Source organism: Oncorhynchus tshawytscha, linkage group LG14 (genome assembly GCF_018296145.1).
Source record: "Oncorhynchus tshawytscha isolate Ot180627B linkage group LG14, Otsh_v2.0, whole genome shotgun sequence".
Classification (NCBI taxonomy): domain Eukaryota; kingdom Metazoa; phylum Chordata; class Actinopteri; order Salmoniformes; family Salmonidae; genus Oncorhynchus; species Oncorhynchus tshawytscha.
In genome coordinates, this window is record NC_056442.1 from 35,781,572 (window position 1) to 35,803,757 (window position 22,186).

The 22,186-nt window shown below is 39.8% G+C and overlaps 1 protein-coding gene across 2 annotated transcripts in view; it reads left to right on the forward strand.

Moving 5' to 3' along the window:
* Positions 1 to 22,186, forward strand: part of LOC112267122 (leucine-rich repeat and fibronectin type III domain-containing protein 1) — a 132,922-nt gene that overhangs the window by 1,032 nt on the left and 109,704 nt on the right. The window lies entirely within an intron of this gene.

The following is a 22,186-nucleotide window of genomic DNA, read 5'->3' on the forward strand; positions in this document are numbered from 1 at the left end:
TGATGCTATTTTGAATAACATAATCTAATCTGCTATTTGTTAGTATAGGCTATAGGCTATTAATGCGTTCATGCCGCATAGGCTATTCAATCTAAAGTATTGCCTGACTAATTGAATTATGATATATTTGAATAGCGTTTGATGTTTTGGACCAGTTTTGTTGAATTATTTTGCTAATTAAGTCACGTAGCCTGTAGCCTACATCTGTATAGGTCCGAAAGCACGCTATCAAAATGATAAATAGGGATGATAAATAGTAGACTGTAGCCTAAAACTAGTGCTGTGAGGCAACGCGCAGCTGGGCTAAAACAGCCAAAATAACATGATATTTATATGTTGATTGAAGACTCATTCATTTTCATATGAGATGGTTGACATTGTAGACTAATAACACAGAAGGGTTTCAATGGACCTTTCGCAGTACTGGGTTATTCACCTGGTTTGGAATTCCAATAAGGATTCATTCCTAAGGAATAGTTACCCTTGTATGGATTCGTTGTAATGGACCCTAATTAGGCTATTGCTAGGTGATGTGTGTAATCAAATTGTCAGAGGGAACGAAATCAGAGAATAGATTGGTTCAAGGCCGGTCTGTGTCTGTAGAAGCAGCATGCATTCTGCATTTATTATCACAGGGTTGTGTTGGCTACAACCCCTGAAGCTGTATAGGCATTAAAATCAAAAGGAACACAGAACAGACGGGGCACACGTAGCTCGGTGAGTTGAATCCTCCATTGAAGTTGCCAACGTTGGTTGAGAGCACAGACCAGCTTGCTTGGAGCGCGAGTGGCACGGGCGTGTCTGCATCAGAACAACGTCGACTTTCACAAGTTAGCATCAGCACTGGAGAATATTTCTCACTGCAGAAATGTCAAATGACCGCTTGGGGACACTGACTGCTAAGCTGCTACCGTCTATTATTCGTTTCAGTACCGACCAATCGAACTCATAAGGAACGAATGTGAATATTCCGAATTTTATCCACGGGTTACAAATCAAAGCACGCTTTTCTCATATACCTAACGTTACCCATGGGCGGGATATTGAGAGGGAAGCATAGCCCAAAGTAATGGCAATTTTTCTGCTCAAATGTGTCTATATGACATATAGTATAATTCATGATCATGAGTAGACTAGAATGCTACAGTGCAGCAACATAGCTGACCCTGTGTATTAAGGTCGCTGTCCACTGCCCTGTGGTGCCAAACCTCCGGGATTCCGAGCTCATGGCTGTCCATGGTGCTGAATCTGGTTGTTTACATTGGCTCCACATACCCTTTTACCACATAACAAAGTCGCCACAGAAAGCTACATGTTGTATTAGGTAGACTCCTGAAAGTGACGCTATTATACAGGAAATCATTTTTTTCAATATGCAAATTAGTTCGTTAGCTCACCAATTAATATGCTCATTAATGAGTTTTGAGTGATGCACTCTTAGAAATGTTAATTGAGAGTCTTTATTCAGTTCAAAGGAAAACACAGGACTTCAAAAAAGTAAGGTAAAAAACAATAACAACACAATATTATCTCTAGCAGCTAGCAAAGGTATTATTCACTGCCCAACCACTCTGATGGACCTCAGTTTGAATGTGGTCTTATGGTCAAAAGAGCTGATAACTGGTAGCCATTTTTCTATGGTTATTTTCTCCTCTCTCTTTTTCAGGCATTCAATATTTATATTGTTAGTTTCTGGAATAATAGGCTATGTCTCTGTGGACAGTAGCCAGAGATGGAGGTATTTGTGTCCTTGCCAACCCTTCAGACTCAATAGAGGACTCAAAGAGGTCAGCATGTGGCTTTTATAGGATTATATATCTATATATTTTTTCACTCAGGGAATGTAAGGTGCTCTGTCAGATGTAAACAGGGTAGTAGTGAAGGTTGTAAATCCATTAAAGAGAGATGGAGGCAAAATATCTAAACACTTACCGTTAAATGAAGCATACATCCCTTCATATCACTACCATATTAATCGGACCACGCTCATAAGACATACCAAGGGGAAACTGTGTCCATCAATTTGCAGAGTTGCTACATCAGTAGTACAGTATGCCGCATGCATTTTACATAGCAGCGTGCAGTCCCACTCCACCACTGGTTAGTACCGTTTACCAGGTGCAGCTGCGGTATCCACTCCTCCATCTCAATCAGGAATGGGACTCCATGTTCTGGCACATCAGGGGCACCACCTCTCCACAGCTGCCCAGCCTGCCCAGTGCAATGAAGCATAGAGATGGAGAGGATCTGTCACATGGTTTATGTGTTGTAATGGCCACTCCCTGTCGGACGGATGCCTTCATAGGGGAAGATAAGAGACACACATTCAACACACAGATAAAATAACGTAGTCATGGGTGGAGAAAAGTGCTGGGTCCTTTACAGGAATGAAGACTACATCAATAGGAGTCAATAGCCCCAAGCATATAGAATTTAGGAGACGTATTGCTTTGGGTGTGCATGTTGAATATTTGAATGAGCTGTTGAAACATTTGTTTCAGTAAGAACCAATGACATTTGTTGCTACAGAACCAGGTTATGTATTTTAAATACTTGCTCCATGTCTGTACATAATAAGGGCCTGCTTTAAGTGGCTTGTAAATATATCTGAACACAGAGGTTAATGAGGTTTATTCTTAGGAGGGTTAATACGCTTGAGCCCTATTGGATTAGTAATTTGAATGAATTAACAAGTTCAACAGGCCTTCCCACTGAGCACAGGCGTCAATTCAATGTCTATTCCACGTTGGTTCAACGTAATTTCAGTGAAATGATGCGGAAATAATGTTCAGTCAACCAGTGTGTGCCCAGTGGGTTGTTGTGTATTTAGATTTGGACTATCTATGCAGCGGTTGGGGTGAGATAGGTTATCACCGCTTCTCTAGCTTGTCAGCGCATTGGACCGTGTTACAGTAGATACCCAGGGTTCTGGTGCCATGCCTTTGCCTAATGAAATCAGCCATCATGAGATCCTCATTATCATACACAGACTACATGGATTTCAATATAGATGCATGAATACACACAATATCAAGAAATATGTGAGAATAATTTCAAATTCCAATAGCTAATAGTTAAACAGATCCACAAGCAGATAGGTGGGAAGGTTTCTGCTGCTTTCTAGTTTGGCAGTATAGGCAGCAGGGTGAGATTAATCTAGCCTCTCAGTCTTGCCAGTCTGTTGCATTGTGTTACAGCAGCTGCTCTGGTTGCTGCTGTCATGTGTTAGCATTATGAAATCAGGGCTGATATGGGTATTATCAGCCACTGCAGAAATGAGAGGGAAGAGACACGCCAAAAGTACCATATCTGTATGGGGAGAATGAATGAAAATCTGGATTTGAAAACTATTATGCAGAGCCTACCCACTGTAGAGCTGCACTCTATGAGGTCTGGATGTCAAACAGCTGTATAAACAATGTCTGTTTTGTAATGTGTAAGATAACTTCACAGGAAACAATATTGCCACTTTCATTTACTATTGGAGTAGCCACAGTAGAATCAGTACACAATTCATGAAAAATGTACCCATTGCCAGCAATTTGTGTTTGAAAAGTGTTAACACATATTTGCATACTGTTATATTAAAGATGAGTTAACATTGAAACCCAAAAAATGCAAGATGTAATTATACTCCCATTTCAACAAACAACTTAGCCTACACATACATAACAGACACTCAGCATGATAGGTGTTTATTTCAAACTAGATAATGCTGCTGGTTGACTTGCTCATGTAAAATGTGGTATTCTATCTAAGCAAACATCCTTTTGAATGATCGGTCGGTTGATACATTATTGTACATAACGGCTTTCCTTTTGCCGCCCCCAAAGTTGAGCTTGAAATCAGCATAATGGGAATTTTCTGTTGGTACTGGATGATGAGCATAGGCCTGGAGCGTGCATCTCATCCTGGGACAGATGCTGAGCAGATAAACCAGGCTGGGTCCTGGAGCTGGGGAGCTGAAGCGTTGACCTGGTACATGCGGCATGCAGAGCATCAGATGTAGGAATGAGCTCAAGGGCAGCAGAGAACAATGGGGGTGGGGGCAAAGGTCACATCAGTCAGCAGGGAGGGAGCGCATGGTAACAGAGGAGGCAGAAAACCAAGGTGTTTATGGAGCAGAAACAGCCTCTATAGCTTGATGATGGGTGTGATCAGTTGATTACTGGAAGGCGAAGATGAGGACTCAAGGTAGAAGCAGATGGATTTCCAATGACAGGTAAGGGCAAGTTGAGCTAGGTTCGTTAGTATCCTGATTCAGATGGAAGATGGACATATTGACAATGTAATTTTCTTTGGAGCATCTCATACCTTAACTGCTACTGCTAAAGAGAGTTTTTATACCCAAGCCATATACCAGCCTCCCAGCCTCTCTGTTGACTCTATGGCGCACAGATAACAAGATTACAGGTGGCACCTGTCTCCCCAAAGAACCTCTCCCATACAGTGTGGCTGTTCCACCTTTGACACAGTTTTAGACTACTGCTACAGGACATAGATGTCACTGTCTTTATAGGGGAATTAAAATGAAGAGATATGATATTATTATCCACACAAGAACTAGTGTTTGCTGTACTGTAGTAGTCAGCCAAGCCAACCAGTCAAGCTCTTAGACCATAGCTGCTCCTTGAATCAAGGAAGGTGTCATTGATCTGGATATACTTTCAGTAGCTGCATCAGATGATATTGATTAGGCTGATCTCCCAGACTAGCACTTTTCTAAGCTCTTTGATGCTCATTCACTAAGGCAGGGGAAGGCAACTAGCCACGGCCCGTTTCTTTTGGGCGGAGCAGATGGTCGGGGTAGTTAGAATAATGTGTACACTGCAAATTGACCACAACTAAGCCCAAAAAGAGATTATATTTGAAAATAACTATAATTTTATACCTTGATTACATTGAGACATGTTCACATACACTGTATGTCTCCTTTTTTATTCATAGGAACACTTGAACAGATTTCGTAAATGAAACACATTTTTAGTTGAATTCCTGGTGATTTTTAACCAAAAACTAAAATCCCCAAAAACGAAGGGGGGCAAAAAAAAAATCAATCACGGGTCGGTTTTGGCCCTGCGGGCTGCCTGTTACCGAACCCTGCACTAAGGGGGTTCGGCATAGTAGTTACTATGGGCCTTAGTGCTACGGAGAGCAGAGGTCAAAGCTACATTGTAACAATGATTGCTGTTATGGGAATCATCATTTACGAACACTCACTCAATAAGGTGAGTTTTTACACTTACTCTGCATGACTTGGGCTGTCTAATGTGTTTGGTCGGCCAGGACTCCTTCGGCCCTGTAAGTGCAGCATGGATCGCTTGCTCCAATACAATTTCATACCATAGTATTGCCTTGGGCGCCAAGTAGTGTTGTAGCAAGCTCTGTAGCAGACCTTGTAGCAGACATCTCGGCTGACCCTTCCCTGCAGTCAAACTAGAAAAAACATGAACTATTATTGTGCAACCAGCCCAGCAGCAACTGTCTGTGATAGCACAATCACTTAATTTCCTCTGTTTGGATTGGATGGCTATCTGATGTTAAAACAGTAGCCGGTCCAATCTGCCTGTAGACTTCCTCAGCAGGATATAAACAACCTGAATAATCTATGCCACTTGCCATACTTTTGTTAACCAATTGTCTAAAATGTGCCAGGTAGTTGTACTTCCTCATCTAAAGCAGCTCAGCACACTGCTAGATGAAGGGAATGTATCAGGAGATAAGCTAATAAACTACAAAGTTCTCTTTCATAGTCCCGCCATGTTCTTCGGGATTATTCCTTCATTTTGAATCATAAATGAAACCGCATATTGGAGTTTGAAAGAAAGGTTGTCAGACTGACCTTGCATCTTACTGAATAATTCTGAAGATAGTTCTAAAATGCTCTCTGTAGAGCAAAAAGTATACTTATGTATATTATGAGTCTAGTCAGAGCTGCCGCATTGCTGCTATAGACATGCTGCCCTCTGTGGTACCCCATTGAAGAACGATGCCAATAGGTAATTAGTGGATTTGACAATCACAGAGAGAATGTATGATGTAAGGGAATTGATAAATAGCTCAAAGGAACATGACTGGAGTGTAGACATTTAGCATTAGAACACATGCTCTCAGTTCCAAGGGGAAGGGTCATGTTTCCAATTAAAGCTTAAGATCATTCATACACTGCACGACTAAGATTCCAAAGATGAATATACAGTTTTTCTTTAGATACCTACCATATGAGTTTCAGAAACAAAGAAGTCAAACTTGAAAGAAATGCGAGATCTTGGGTGAATTTCAAACCTGTAAATATGTACTCAGTGAGTGACGTTCTTGTATTTGATGTATCAGTCCATAGGGAAGGCGGGAGTGGTTTCAAAAGACTATCCTCTCCTTATACAGGGTGCTCGAGCACATCATTGGTGGCTGACATTGACTTGCATGAGATGTGAATTGACAAAAACAAAAGCACCAACCACCAACTCAGAACGAATACATGTTGGAATAGAAAACAGTGACATAACAGGCCCTGTCTCCCCACAGCAAACCTGTCTCTCAAAATGCATTGAGACATGGCAAACTACCAGTCATACCTGTCAGGAGGAAATGTGTGGCTGAATTCTGACAAGTAGAAGGTCAGCCAGCATATTGATAAGAGTGATGCAAGCACGTCCTAGAGCATGCCAGCTTTGTGTTTAGATACCTGGAAAAGTGCTATATGAATACTTTCCATTGTTAGAATACCAAAACCAGAGCAATCTTTATGATATTCAGAAACAACAAATAATTGAAGATATGCTTAAAAAATGAATTAGCGAATTAGATATTTAGCTGGCCTATGATTTATAGACACATATCATGCCTTTTCTCAGAATTGATGGTTCTCTTTGAGATTATTACTTTATTGCCCAATAAATGACTAACATTCTCAGTAGAGATGCAGGGTGGATGATACATGCACTGAGTCAATGTTGATGGGCTGTTTATTCACTCACTAGTCCAGTCATCAGGAGATCTCTATAAACCGTATTTCTACCCCTGGCTGGGAATAGGGACCTAATTAAGGGATATGTCCCAAATGACACCCTATTTCTATATAGTGCACTACTTTTGACTAGGGCTCTGGTCAAAATTAGTGGACTATGCAGGGAATAGGGTGCCACTTGTGACGCAGACAGGGTGACTAGGATTAGCAACAATTGATCTGCCAAGATGAATAAATACCTTCTCTCCACTTCGCCACACTCCACCACAATCAAACCCACTATGTATGATTAATGACAGGCTCATTTAGTTATTTTATGCAGATAAAATTACATTCAAAAATCCATGTTCATATTTATTTAAAAACAGATAATAGATGCAGTATTTGCATTATATTTGGATGAACAAAAGGGTTCACAAACTGTCAACAAACTGTTCATGAACTTAACAACTTACCAACAATTCACAATCAGTAACAGCAGTTATTCTGTAAACGTTCTGTTTCCCCAGGGCAATTCAATGTTTCCTTTTATTGTAAATATGACCCCTCCTTGTACATTTCCTCCCTGCATGATTTCATTGCATTGCATTCGCCCATAGCTGACGTATTACCATACACATAATGAATCAATGGTTCACAATACTGTGTGCTGTTTTAGAGAGTCACTGTGATAATCTATATGTCCCCGAGAAGATGAATCTTCCCAAACAGAAATGTTTGGCTTATTCAGTTAATGTTCTCTTTTTCTTTTTTTACAGCAGCTGCTCTGTGTTTATTTTGCTGGATGATTGGATGCCAGGCTGCAGTAAGCTTCTTTATGATAAGAAAACAATACTTTCCTACAGGATAAAAAGGAGCTAATGGCAGAGAAATCCTCTAACAGGACTGAGCACGTGGCATTAGCGCAGTAATAGCACATGGATACCCCTTTGATCCGTGGTAGGGGTGGAGAAGTCGATTAAGTGACTGGGATAGACATGTAGCTGTAGAGCCCCGTCATTCATTTTTGGGACAGACTGGCATGCCGATAACATTGTTTTGTTCTCTTTTATACATGTAATTATATGTAACAACATGGAAATCAATCAATTTACCATCATTAACACAATGTAAATATCTCATTATTTATTATTAAAATATTGAAATAGCATATGGGCGACCAAGAGTAATTTATTTGTACAATTTACAGCCAAGTGGCAAACAATAATGCAGACACTAGGGATGGGGGTGTGAGCATACGGGTCTGGGCAAATGAGATGTAGTCATTGTTGGTGTTCGCCTGTTCGTATGTATAAATTTGTATCTGGAGTAGATTTGTTAAATGTCGTACTATTATTACATGTAATCCCCTATTGCATTGCTGTATACAGTACCGACTTGACATATTTAGTAATACTTGACATATTTAGTAATATAGGTTGACAAGCAATGAAAACATATCAAATCTCTAATGATGGTCTAATAAATAAACTATTATGCGCTGTTAACTGAAATATTTTTGTTGTTGTGTTCAACCTTTATTTCTGCTAAAGCTATCTAGGTATGTGATTGTAATGCACGGGGTAATCACATCATGAAGCTCTGAGGCCTCCAGTCAGTAAGTGTCTGTAAAGCATGTTGACAGTTCTGCAGATCTTTGAACTTTGACATGACAGTTATCCTCAGATCAGACAACTGAAGGAGGAAGACACTTGGCAGTTGGCTGTCAGCCCAATAGTTTTAAGGGGGAGAGTCTTCTGCCGATGAGACAGTGAGATCTGTTGTGCATTGTATGGTCGTCAAAGATGCCATTTACGTAGAAATCAGTTTGAGGAGAGGACTGCTGCCTATCCATCCAACATTTCTATTTCAATATCTCAGGTTTGAGGTGTCTTCCTGGAAAAAATACTTGAAAAATATGTATCCCCTATAGCCCTTTGAAATCTACATAGACAAAATATAAAATTATTCACAGAAATCCAGCAGTGAAAAGGAGTGCCCACATCTGTGACAAGCTGCACATTATGCTGTGATGCCTGCTCTATAAAAGGTCTGAAGAGAATGAATGCCGTTTTGGCTTGATGGATTTATAAAAATAGAATTGATAAAAATAAAAATAAAAATCGTTGATTTTGGTCAGAAAACATTTTTGGGTAGCCTCGTACAGTATACCACACTAATCTCGTGAGTTTACATAAATTATTCGTTATAAGGGTCGGTATAGCACATAATTTATGTAAACTCGCAAGATCAGTGTGTTAAGAACGGACCCTTATAGCTAATTGTTGGGTGGTCTACCAATGATTCAAGATAATTATCTTTAAAAGCTATCATTTCTACATTAATTGCTCTATTATGTTGTATTTTAAGGAACAGAATCTGTAGATATATAAATCATGCAATAGGTAGCGGCAGGGTAGCCTAGTGGTTAGAGCATTGGACTAGTAACTGGAAGGTTGCAAGTTCAAATCCCCGAGCTGACAAGGTACAAATCTGTCGTTCTGCCCCTGAACAGGTAGTTAACCCACTGTTCCTAGGCCGCCATTGAAAAGAAGAATTTGTTCTTAACTGACTTGCCTAGAAAAAAAAAAATGATTTGTGATGCTGAAGACTCTTAAATGGACTTTTTAAAATATGTACCATTAACCATTAACAGATTATGACCTTCTGTGTTGATGATTGTTGATGATTGTTGTGCTGATGCTGTAGTAGTGGCAGTGGAAGAATTGTTAAAACTTGGTGTTTGCAGGTTTACAGCATAACATCAAACCAAATCTGCACAGGCATTCAATCCTATAGAACATTTGTGGGCAGAACTGAAAAAGCATGTGCGAGCAAGGAGGCCTACAAACCTGACTCAGTTACACCAGCTCTGTCAGGAGGAATGGGCCAAAATTCACCCAACTTATTGTGGGAAGCTTATGGAATGCTACCTGAAATATTTGACCCAAGTTAAATCATTTAAAGGCAACGCTACCAAATACTAATTGAGTGTCTAAACTGCTGACCCACTGGGAATGTGATGAAAAAAATAAAAGCTGAAATAAATCATTCTCTCTGCTATTATTCTGACATTTCACATTTTTCAAATAAAGTGGTGATCCTAGCTGACCTAAAACAGGGAATTGTTACTAGGATAAACTTCTGATAAACTGTAGATTACCCATTTTAAAGGAAGTGAAGTTGTTTTAACAATATATTGGGGATGTGCATCAGGGGAGATTGTTGGTGTATTTGAGCATGCATAGAAGCACAAACTACAAATAAATAATACATCAATACAAAATACTACCTTCTATTAACTTATCAAATATTCCAGAAGTTTGTTGGTACAGTATAAGCTAAAAGGAAACCATTCCCCTCAGAGAAAATGCAGACATTTTCTGCAGAAACCTTTTGGACTGTATTTAGTTAAAACCAGCCATTGTATTACATGATTGGCAGTGTGGTAGCATTGGAATTTAACATGACTCATTTCTGACTGGATGCTTTGTTTTGAATCAATTATCACAATAATGTTGCCAGTTGTGACTAAGCTGATGCCTCTTAGAGGAGGGTACCTGTTAAGTGGACGCTTGAATTAATTGTCCCCTTGAATCAGATAAGGACATTGGAAAGATGTGGATCAAACCAAACAGATGCACCTCCATATTTATTCTACTTAGGGGATGGTGTTCTTCTCAGCAAGGCTAAGCCCTAATCAGTGCCCTCACCATATGAACCCAAAGCTCCATCATTTTTTTGCCTGAGCACAGATACAGATACAGACACAGCACAGCACTTTCTGTCTTAAATGAAAATGTAGCTTGGTCATACTGACCTGGTTTGTAATGGGCTCTCAGAAATAGCTTCTCTTGACATTAGGATAACAATAGCTTCCAGTCTCATGTCAGTCTGATCTCCAGCTTTAGTGTTCGACATTTAAATGGTATTTTTTTGAGACATTGTTCAGTGACAAGGCCAGGCTGGCATGGACTGCCTAGACTTTTAGCTTTGGGCTGGATTCAGCACTTCAAACCAACTTTTCAGACACATTGAACGTTTAATGATGGATAGCATACCCTGTGGAAAATGGTATATGACTTATATTGTAGAGATGATCAAGAAACAGCTCTATTCCACAGTGAATGATCAAGAAACAGCTCTATTCCACGTGGATGATCAAGAAACAACTCTATTCCACCACGGATGATCAAGAAATAGCTCTATTCCACGTGGATGATCAAGAAACAACTCTATTCCACCATGGATGATCAAGAAATAGCTCTATTCCACGTGGATGATCAAGAAACAACTCTATTCCACCACGGATGTTTAAGAAACAGCTCTATTCCACCGTGGATGTTTAAGAAACAGCTTCATTCCACCATGAATGATCAAGAAACAGCTCTATTCCACTGTGAATGATCAAGATAAAGCTCTATTCCACTGTGAATGATCAAGAAACAGCTTTATTCCACCTTGAATGATGTAGAAACAGCTCTATTCCACCATGAATGATCAAAAAACAGCTCTATTCCACTGTGAATGATCAAGAAACAGCTTTATTCCACCATGAATGATGAAGAAACAGCTCTATTCCACTGTGTATGTTCAAGAAACAGCTTTATTCCACTGTGTATGTTCAAGAAACAGCTTTATTCCACTGTGAATGATGAAGAAACAGCTCTATTCCACTGTGAATGATCAAGAAACAGCTTTATTCCACCATGAATGATCTAGAAACAGCTCTATTCCACCATGAAGGATCAAAAAACAGCTCTATTCCACCATGAATGATGAAGAAACAGCTCTATTCCACTGTGTATGTTCAAGAAACAGCTTTATTCCACTGTGTATGTTCAAGAAACAGCTTTATTCCACTGTGTATGTTCAAGAAACAGCTTTATTCCACTGTGAATGATGAAGAAACAGCTCTATTCCACTGTGAATGATCAAGAAACAGCTTTATTCCACCATGAATGATCTAGAAACAGCACTATTCCACTGTGAATGATCAAGAAACAGCTCTATTCCACTGTGAATTTCATATTTCCTTCTGATGTGACCTTTTTCTGTATCACACAGAAAATTATATTTTGCATTCAGTTCTCTGATGGTGAATGGCTTTCTAAATATATGTACAGTAGATCCCAATTTGTTTAAATACTGTTTATCATGTTACTCATTCAATTTAGTGGATAACAAATTAGGCTGTGCCTTTCAGAGATGCTTGCATTACAAATAAGCACATTTTCAAATTTACTGAGCAAAAATATTTCAGTCAAATTTCAGAGGAATCGTGTTAGTGTAAAAAGGTTATTAATATATATTTATTTTGTGTTTATTTTCCCTTTATATCCCAGGTAAGTTGACTGAGAACACATTCTCATTTACAGCAACGGCCTGGCGAATAGTTACAGGGGAGAGGAGGTGGCACGAATAAGCCAATTGGAAGCTGGGGATGATTAGGTGGCCATGATGGTATGAGGGCAGATTGGGAATTTTGCCAGGACACCCATACTCTTATGATAAGTGCCATGAGATCATTAGTGACCACAGAGAGTCAGGACACCCAGTTAATGTCCCATCTGAAAGACAGCACCCTACACAGGGCAATGACCCCAATCACTGCTCTGGGACATTGGTATATACAGTATTTGTTTAGACCAGAGGAAAGAGTGCCTCCCACTGGCACTTCAAACCACTTCCAGAAGCATCTGGTCTCTCATCGGTCTCCCAAATATAGATGGCTCTGTAACTCTTGATTACAAGGATACTAACCATGAAAGAATTTCAGCTATCACTGTGAGCCACTAGCTTTAGTTTGGCTGAGTAATCAAAAACACTCCAAATTAATAGTAGCATAACAGTTACAGAATTGTCATATCTGGCATCGAGAGGTAACTAAGAATTAAGCATAATTCTTAATGGTCTAATTATCACGTGCTAAAGGGTTACTGAACTGTATGAAGTCAACATGAAGTAGATTCAGGAATCCATTTGTACATAAAGCATTTCATTAGTATGCAAAGTATGCACATATTCCCTATTTCCAGCCATAATTACAATTTTGCTGAAATGTATTGTTGTCATCCAATTCATGATTAAAGCTGCAATATGTAACTTTTTGGGTGGCCCGACCAAATTCACATAGACATGTAAGTTATAGATCTGTCATTCTCATTGAAAGCAATTCTAAGAAGCGGTAGATCTGTTCTATGTGTCTATGCTTCCGTTTTGTTTTAGCATCAGTTGAAAATGCTATGTTTTTGGTTCTGGAAAATGTATTTCACAGCGGTTTAGATGGCACAATGATTCTCGACAGTATAACTGCTTGTTTTGTCACAACCTGAAATTAGGCAAACTATTAGAATTTTAGCAACCAGGAAATGGCGGAGTAATTTCTGCACAGTGCACCTTTAATTTGCTTGATTGACTGCATAATGTTGAGGCATGGCAGTATATATTTATTACCCCCCCCAAGTTTCTTCTCCAGTGATTCTATGCATACACCTTAATCTACCTCTTAAAATGCAAAACCATTATCACGGTTTTCACATTTTCTCCATAGCTCCTCATAATTATCACAAATGTATGCTTAGGTTCCCTGAATAGGTTCAAGGCATACAGTTCCTGCAGGGGGGACATTGTATTTCAGTCCATCCAACACAGTCCCCTCATCCTGAAGTGCAGTCACATCACATCAGCATGCAAATGACTCATTTATTTTGAGATCACATCACATGTAACTGGGAGTACGTCATTTTGAACTCTTCATCCTTCGAATCAAATTAGATTTACTTGGAGTTTTTGACAATTGCATTCACTTGGCTGGCTAGTGAGGTTCACGGTGAATCCTAATGTTCATATGGGAGTTTATCAAATAATCAGGTGATGACTACATAGAGCTGTAAGTGTGTCAGCATGACAGCTGATAAACTACCTAAGCAGGCAATTCAGTGAGAAGAGGGAATAGAGCCTGATATTATTATTGTTGTAGGGGCAGTGTGACCTGACTGTGAATGTACTCACAGCGATTAAGGTCATTTGAAATTTGACTAAAAGCTCCAAACAGGCTCTGAGTCTCATTTTCCTGTTGATTTGGTCCTTTACATGTATTTCCTAATGTGTGACATGCAAACCAAGTTGTGTCTACCTCCCACCTTTGCTCAGAGGCATATGAGTAGAACATCTGAGTAATCATGAAAGACTACATGTAGATGTTAAGATTCATCATGTTCAATGTGTGTTGACTGGATGAAAAACATTGATTGGTGGTGGTTTCATTCATTTGATTTGATCTATCTATCACACCGGTTACACAGTATATTTATCAAATGAAATCATTTACCACTTTCATCCCAGACTGTGTCCTAAATTCCTAGGGCTGTTAGACTTAGGAGACTGCTTAGACTTAGGAGGGGGGCAATTTAAACGTAGCATATAAGGTGACCATGAGATTCCACAAGGTCATGCAAGGTTGCCTGTTTTTCCACAAGCTCACACTGGGAAGTTCTTCCATCCAGTTAACATTATTTAAATGTCTGGAACTTATTATGTCAACACATTTAAACAGCAGTCAAGTTTATGTATCTCATAGGGGATTGCCAATCGCACAAATTAGATATGAAATATTGTATTGATACAATGTCTCAGTGAAGTTCAAGAGCAATAAACTTAAAACAAAATCTCTCTCAATATTCAAAATTCAAAAAGAAGCCAATGACCAGACTCAATCTTCAGTCTATTTGATTTGTGTTGTCCTATCAGATCCTTGTGAAGAATATCAGATGGGAATATGTTGAAATGCAAAATCTTAGGGCTGAGAAACCCAGTAAGGATACAGCAGATTAACTGATGCCAATGTTCATCTCAGCAAATGTATATTTTGTCCCTTTGAAACAATTGAGATGAATGTGACAGACTAATGTATTCAACTTTCATTTCTTAAAGGTCCAATGCAGCCATTTTTATGTCAAGACCAAATTATTTTGGGGTAACAATTAACTGCCTTAATGTGAATGTTTTCAATTAAAATGGTCAAAAAGAAACAAAAATGGCTTCTTAGCAAATAGCAATTTCTCAAGCAAGAATGGACTGTCTGGGAGGGGTCTGAATGGGAAAACTAGCTATTATTGGCAGAGAGGTTAGGAACTCTCTTTCTTATTGGTCTATTTCAACAGCTCTTACACCAAAATGGTTTTATCATTTTCAAAATGTCACAGTATTAACCTCATAGTGTGGAAATATAAAACACAGATAAATCACATTTTTGATTGCACTAAGCCTTTAAGGTGTGTCTCAGTACAGAACAGTTTTTCTGTGAATGTGTGGACTTTGTAATATACTGTAGATAATATTACATTTTTCTTTTAATTTTCTAAATCTAGAGGAGCTTGATTTGAAAGACACCATCATCAGCCAGAGATGGGGGCTGTCCTTGAATAACTAGGTCCGTTTTGAGCTTACTTGTTACTCTTTAAGAAGATTAGAAAGGCTATAAGATACAGCATAAACTGGCAAATGGAGGTAAATCTTGCAGACAAACTAATGAGAACATGTTTTAGATATATATATAGGGTCTATCTATATACTTTGTATTTTTATTGGTGCCTGTATTATGACCATACATAAATCCATTTAATTTATTAAATATTTCTACTCTGAGTCATGTAACCATGCAAGTGACAGGGGAAGGTTAGATACTACCAAGAAGGTTAGTGAGTTAGTGACTACCGCAGTCAGATGGGGTAGATGGAGCTGGAAAAGTCATCAGGGTGAGGTTTGTTAAGTGACCCCATATGACTGCGACACCCATTGCCTTTTAAAGACGTCTACATTTTCTAAGCCATTACATTTGAGAGATGGACACCAGTCAGAGGGTAAAAACCTGCTGAAGCTGTGTTTCTGTGTTTCCCTCCACTAGTGACTGACATGGAAGGTGCCCTTGTTTTGGTCAGGAAATCAACACTGGCCTATGTTTCAGCTATCCGCTCATGAGAGGAATCATCAGCACATCCATCCTTGGTGTACTTGGCCATGTCTAAACTGTGTCTCAGAATGTCAATGACTTTACTGTGGAAGATTTGGGAATATGTGCCATGTTACACAGACTTTTGTATCTGTGTAATGTTCCGCTGTTCCATTGCATATGCAATGACAGTTTAGATATTGTGTTGTAAATGTAACAGGGTTGGTTATGTTTCCAATTGACACTGCAGAAATATCCATTTGATGTTTATGTTTTCCTATTGGTTTGTTGAATTTACATATCAATAAACTGTTATGCCATTCATTGGTCATGCTAGCAGATAGTGGGTGATCGCAAACGTAAATTCTTCCCAGTCTGATATTGACATTGACATGCAAGTGGTAGGTCACGTTCTCAAGTACTGTATTCTATATTCATATTTACAATCTATACGAGTTCACTATGTACATGTCCTGATGTGTGTGCATGTAAGGTACCTGTTAGATATTGTGAGCTTCCTGTGATGTGCTTTTGTATGTCTGATTCCTGTACGTACGAGTTAGCTAGCATGCTTTAATTGTAATGTTCACATTAGCTCTCTGCTAATTCACAGCTATTTTCTTGCTAACAGACGAATCATGAGTCTACAGCCATCAACATATTGTTGTCCTACACATTTAATATGCATCCTTGTGTCTATTGTCAGAATAAACACCAATCACCTGGGACCACTGGCTTGACCTGCCTTTCTTTAAAAACACAACGCAGGAGAGTTACGAGGTAAGAACACATCTGTTGCAGAGTCCAGTCTTCGTGTCTTCTCTGGACAGCTGTTACATACAGACTACATTGAAGGGGACAGCACTAATATGACCAAAATTGGAACTAATTTAACAGAGCTGCATATGTGCCTCTTTCAGAGTGTTTATCTAATGAAGCTTGGATCATTTTACATACTGTCAATCAGATAAGCGAAAGCTAAATGTATCTTTGAGTAATGTGATTCATACAAGATTGCACTCCCCCCAGAGAGATTTTGAAATACAAACAATAGTAAAAACATATATATCCATCAGTGATGGCATTGGCAATGTTCAGAAGAACATTCAACAACATTTGGTGCAAGTCCAATTTATTATTTTATTTTAATTTTACCCCCTTTTCTCCCCAATTCCGTAGTATCCAATTGTTAGTAATTACTATCTTGTCCCATCGCTACAACTCCTGTACGGGCTCGGGAGAGACGAAGGTCGAAAGCCATGCGTCCAAAACACAACTAAAAGCTTCAACACAGCACACATCCAACCCGGAAGCCAGCCGCACCAATGTGTCAGAGGAAACACTGTGCACCTGGCAACCTTGGTTAGCATGCACTGCTCCCGGCCCACCACAGGAGTCGCTGGTGCGCGATGAGACAAGGATATCCCTACCGGCCAAACCCTCCCTAACCCGGACGACGCTAGGCCAATTGTGCGTCGCCCCACGGACCTCCCGGTCGCGGCCGGCTGCGACAGAGCCTGGGCGCAAACCCAGAGTCTCTGGTGGCACAGTTAGTGCTGCGATGCAGTGCCCTAGACCACTGCGCTACCCGGGAGGCCCAACAAGTCCAATTTATTTAAACATTTTTAGGGGGTGGATCAGCTTTAATATTACATAATAGATTGTTGCTTCTATCAATGTAATTGTCTGCATCCTTTCCAATCCCTCTTATATATTTTTTATAAATCTATATATTATTTTAAATATATATATATTGTCCTTTATTATTTACCCATAACCCTACCACCCCTCCCCTTATTGGCGTAAACTAATGGATAACAATTATTAGGCTTCTACTTCTAGCTTATACATACTACAGTGCATTCGGAAAGTATTCAGACCTCTTGGCTTTTTCCACATTTTGTTACATTACAGCCTTATTCTAAAATGGATTAAATGCTTTCCCCCCCTCATCAATCTACACACAATACCCCATAATGACAAAGCAAAAACAGTTTTTTAGAAATGTTTGCAAATTTATAGAAACAAAAGAAATGTAACATCACATTTACATAAGTATTCAGACCCTTTACTCAGTACTTTGTTGGAGGACCTTTGGAAGCGATTACAGCCTCGAGTTTTCTTGGGTATGACGCTACAAGCTTGGCACACCTGTATTTGGGGAGTTTCTCCAATTCTTCTCTGCAAATCCTCTCACGCTCTGTCAGGTCTCTCACGCTCTGTCACCTGGCCGTGCTGCTGCTCCAGTTTCAACTGTTCTGCCTGTGATTATTATTATTTGACCATGCTGGTCATTTATGAACATTTTAACATCTTGGCCATGTTCTGTTATAATCTCCACCTGGCACAGCCAGAAGAGGCCTGGCTACCCCACATAGCCTGGTTCCTCTCTAGGTTTCTTCCTAGGTTTTGGCCTTTCTAGGGAGTTATTCCTAGCCACCGTGCTTCTACACCTGCATTGCTTGCTGTTTGGGGTTTTAGGCTGGGTTTCTGTACAGCACTTTGAGATATCAGCTGATGTAAGAAGGGCTATATAAATACATTTGATTTGATTTTGATTTGATTTGGATGGTGAGCATCCCTGCACAGATATTTTCAGGTCTCTTCAGATATGTTCGATCAGGTTCAAGTCCGGGCTCTGGCTGGGTCACCCAAGGACATTCAGAGACTTGATCCAAAGCCACTCCTGCATTGTCTTGGCTGTGTGCTTAGGGTAGTTGTCCTGTTGGAAGGTGAACCTTTGCCCCAGTTTTAGGTCCTGAGCGCTCTGGAACAGGTTTTCATCAAGGATCTCTCTTTACTTTGCTCTGGTCATCTTTCCCTCAATCCTGACTTGTCTCCCAATCCCTGCCACCGAAAAACATCTCCACAACATAATGTTGCCACCACCATGCTTCACCATAGAGATGGTGCCAGGTTTCCTCCGGACGTGACGCTTGGCATTCAGGCCAAAAAGTGCAATCTTGGTTTCATCAGACCAGAGAATCTTGTTTCTCATGGTTTGGTTCTTTATGTGCCTTTTGGCACATTCTAAGCGGGCTGTCATGTGCCTGTTACTGAGGAGTGGCTTCCGTCTGGCCACTCTACCGTAAAGGCCTGATTGGTTGAGTGCTGCAGAGACGGTTGTCCTTCTGGAAGGTTTGCCTATCTCCACAGAGGAACTCTGGAGCTCTGTCAGAGTGACCATCAGTTCTTGGTCACCTTCCTGACCAAGGCCCTTCTCCCCCGATTGCTAAGTTTGGCTGGGAAGCCAATTTAAGATTGATGGAGGTCATTGTGTTCTTGGGGACCTTCAATGCGGCAGACATTTTTGGTTCCCTTCCCCAGATCTGTGCCTCGACACAATCCTGTCTCGGAGCTCTACGCACAATTCCTTCGACCTCATGGCTTGGTTTTTGCTCTGACATGCATTGTCAACTGTGGGACCTTATATAGACAGGTGTGTGCCTTTCCAAATCATGTCCAATCAATTGAACTTACCCCAGGTGGACTCCAATCAATTTGTAGAAGGATGATCAATGGAAACAGGATACACCTGAGCTCAATTTTGAATCTCATAGCAAAGGGTCTGAATACTAAATAAGGTATTTCTGTTATTTTTTAAAATACATATGCAAGAAATTCTAAATACCTGTTTTAGGGGTATTGTGTGTAGATTGATGAGGAAAAAAATAAATATTTAATCCAATTTAGAATAAGGCTGTAATGTAATAAAATGTGGTAAAAGTCAAGGGGTCTGAGTACTTTCCGAATGCACTCTATATACATTTTACGGATGCAGTAGATATTACAATAGTTATCTTTTGTTTGTGTTTAGTCTCATCCTTCAGCTACCCTCAACCCCTCCCATCTATCTCTGAGGACCATCCAGTTTTTATTTATATTTGCCATGTATTTTTCAACTGTGCTGTGATACACAAATGTTCTGAATCTTTCTATTGTCATAGTTTCTACAGATTGTAAATTAAAGATAAACATTTTTGCCAAGAGTATTATTATATTATTGATCAATTGACAGTGACTTTTCAGATCACCCAGCAGTGCTATTTGCAGAGTTAACTCCAGGTAAATGTTGCCATAACTCAGCCATCCCTGAACCTGTGACCAAAAACAAGCTACATAAGGATAGTACTGTTAGGTTCTTATTTTTCAGAGTAATTAACCAAGTTTAATTCTTCCCAAAGGTTCTGTACAGCTGTAATCAGGCAACCCCAAAATTTTCCCATCCAGATATGTATATCCCACTTAAGACACTCCCTCTCTCCAATCCTTACAGTTTATGCCCAACAGCAAGAAGATGACAAACCCTGATTACTCCCTTAAGGGAAACTGACCTCACCCCTCATTTGCTGACCTCATCCCCTCCTTCACCTAATCCACAGATATCCATCTGTCTTCCCTATACCAACAAGTCGCTCTCCTCTCGTCCATCAAACACATTCCAAAGCCTTCTTGCTTTCTACAGAGAACCTTTAACTTTCTCCTTTGATTCTATGCTTCTTCTCGATCATGTATTTAATATCTCAATGTTCAAAATGTCAAAACCAACAGTACCAAAACAAATGATCTAATGACTCTGTCTCTTCGCAGCAAAATCTGTATAATAATTTAAATTGAAAAACTGTATGTTTTGAATCCGGCGTCATTATGTGTATCAGTAAAATAAACCATGTGCCATGAAATCGGTACATCAGAAATCTCATCCCAACTATTTTGCCATCTGTATGGCACAACTGTACATTTTTGGTCCTTAAATGAAACTGGTATACTTTTTTATTTATCACAATTTTCTTTAACCAATTGCAAGTCCTACTACTAATTGTTTAATCAGTGATATGTAACTTGTGTTTGTTTTCCTTCTTAAAGTTTGTTAAGTGCTTGAGATGAGGAAAAAGTCTCCAGGCTCCAGCTAAGGAGTCTGTAGCTAGCTAATTTATTCTGGGTACTCATATTGCACACAACATGCAGTATTTACATGTTAACTATTATCATTCCCTCCAGACTGTATCTTTTCTGAGATCACACATAGGAATAAGTGAATGTCTTGCTTTCAGCATGGTGTCTTATCAGCCGATTCCACAGCCCACTAATGAAGCTGCATCCAGGGTGGGAATGACGCAAATGGTGTTGCTGTCAGAAGACTTGTGTCTGTGTGAATCTAAATTTGGAACAGGGCCAAGTTGTCTCCATTTATGAACATGCATTAAAGATACACACTCATAGTAGAGGAACAGGTCTGAACTGCATTGTTGCAACCCAGTCCACTCATTTGCCTCTCCTTTCATTTGTATACAGTAGACTGATGTGAGGAATCTCTTTTGTACGCTCTGACAATGTCAGAATGTACTGAATGTACTGAATGTACTGCAGTTTGTGCCATTGTTTTAAACTCCCTAAAGATTGGGGGAAATGTCAGCGGTTTGGAGAGGAAGGTTATTTCCTCCTGAGTATGGATCCTCTGTCTTTCAGTCAGGAGGGATGTGGTTTTGGGAAAGTTGGCTGCAAACAGTTGGGATGCTGTGCAGCATCTATGGTATAAGCCATGAATACATGAACACATTCCTCTGATTTCCTGCATCCTGTTGCAGAGCCTCTGGGGAGGATAAATGTAACATCACAAAACATGATTTTCATGGGAAAGTTGAACAGCACCTAGCTTAAATCTTAGATGGAGGATAAAAATGAGTGTTAGAGCTTGCAAATCCAGTGCTATGGTTCAGTGATTTGCAGCTATGCCGCTCACCCCAGCCATTGGCATATAGTCGTACTGCATTCATTAGTAACTGCACGGTTCTGAAGGACAAAGTCTGGAGAAATTAGCATGCAAAGGGTGCTAAGATCAATCACAAGCTGTGGCTCTACTTCTGCTGCAGAAAGAAGAGGTTTTGACATTCTCTGCCCATTGCTCATGGTGGGTATGGGCTTGGAGTGTTAATAGGGTTGGGTTGGTTAATCAAAGGATTTACTAATATCACTTGTACGTTTTAACATATTCTGGACCCATAAAGACAGAGACCATCATTGTCTTGCTGAGTAAGACATACACTGAGTGTACAAAACATTAAGAACACCTTTCTATGACAGACTGACCAGGTAAATCCAGGTGAAAGTTACGACCCCTTATTGATGTCACTTGTTAAATCCACTTCAATCAATATAGTAGTAGGGGAGGAGACAGGTTGAAGAAAGATTTTAAAGCCTTGAGACAATTGAGACATGGACTGTGTATGTGTGCCATTCAGAGGGTGAATGGGCAAGACAAAATATTTAAGTGCCTTTGACCAGGG